Here is a 1947-nt window from a genome sequence, read left to right as displayed (position 1 = left end):
TCAATATCAACCATTAATCTAGCAAAAAAAAAATCTCTAGATTTATTTATGGTACAATCATAAAGAGAAAAATGAATATCAATCCCTCTAGTTATAGAGAAAATTGTTTTTGGTTGCCAATATTTCATAAGAAGATTGTGGATCATGATCTAACATTGAGTTTTGGTTAGCTTCATGGAAGATGACACAAAGTCTTTAGTCCAAGCAAAGACTCTCAAGATACCTGGATTGGGATTCCAAGACCCCACTACTAGGAATTTTCTCATGTCTTCGCGGGAAGAAAAAACAAATTCATAAAACTCTTTTTCCAGAGGAATAACTTTCCAAGATCCCAGAGATTTTCAAGCAAGATCCAACTTTTTGTATACGTCCATATGAGTAAGAGGTTTGCCACTTTTGGATAGTATTATTTATTTTATGAATGTGATTTTTACTGTCTTAAAGACCTGCAAGATACACATCTTCATCAATATGAAGAGATATCAAAATTCTTTTGATGCAAGGAGAAGACAACTCATAAGTATTATTCAAAACTTAAATAAAAGTTTTTTTTTTCTTAAGCCATATAAAATGATTTGACTTATAAAAAACAATATTAATCCTTAAGAAGAAATTTGAAAACCGGAAAATTCCGTCCATATCCCACTTAAAGAAACCAACACTTCTTTCGAAGGATGATGTTCTTATTTTAAGGGTGGACATCATTCAACTCAAAATTAACTTATTGGTGTGTTTAAATTTGAAAATACAGCAAACATGTTATTTTAGGTGGGTTCAAGTTATATTTTATGTTATCCAACCCGATTTTGTTTTAATATTCCTTTAAAAGCAACACTTTTTTTAACTATTTTATGTAAAAGAAATATTCAGTAAATAAAATTTTAGTTAATGTAATGTCATATTTATAAGAAATTTGTTAATTTTAAAATGCATATTAATAAAATATAACTTAATGAAAGTTTTATATATTTTTCTTTTATGATTTAACAATATATAATGCTAAAATTCATATATTGCATTACAAATTCTTATTGACTGGAGTTTGTGACAATTATTTAAATTTTGATTATGTAAAGTTTAAACCTGAATTAAATGATCAGATCAAATTTTGGATGGATAAAACCAATGACAAACTTATTCCAATGTGCTTATTATTATGCTCACCCAATTGCCAACCACATTTATGTTTATGTTTTCTTAAATTATGCTTGAATGAGATTCATTTGACAACATGGCATTTTAATTATTAGATGCGAAAACATTTGGAAACATCTCTTCAATATTTATCTTTTATATAATATATGATAAACATTTATCTTTTAAATAGATATTGCACCCTAGTATATAAAAAGAAATCTCTAGGAATTAGGGATTTTTATTTATGATAAATCCTTTAAAACATAAAATGAATGTGCAATATTTAACACTCCATAATTTACTTATAACTATTACAATAAAAGTTCTACAAGTTTCTATACAAACTTGGAGTTTTTCAAAACATTCCTAATACATGATTAAGATTTATAGAAATACAAATATTTCCATATCCATAGCTCAAAATAAAACTTTGAGACCTTTAAGGCTCTCCTACACCTGTATGGTTATCTGCTCGTGTACATAGTACAATCATCGCAGATCAAACACAACACGAAAAGCAAGGATAAACTAGTGCAAAGAAAATCCACAACATAATTCATGGAAATAGAACCAATTTAGACTAATAATTTATAAACATTTCATTGAATGATTTCATGTAAAATTTCAATACCAATTCCATCATTCATATAGACCACACATGAATCTATTTTCAATCATAATAATTGGATTTCATTTCAATCCCACTTCATCTTCCGAAAGACTCATTAAGTATGCCCCTACCAGAGACTAACACCTGATCCAAATTACCAGCGAAATCCAATAGAAAAGATCAGGGTAAGTTCAAACATC

This window comes from Phaseolus vulgaris, chromosome 3 (assembly GCF_000499845.2).
Source record: "Phaseolus vulgaris cultivar G19833 chromosome 3, P. vulgaris v2.0, whole genome shotgun sequence".
NCBI lineage: Eukaryota > Viridiplantae > Streptophyta > Magnoliopsida > Fabales > Fabaceae > Phaseolus > Phaseolus vulgaris.
This window is presented reverse-complemented; position numbering follows the sequence as displayed.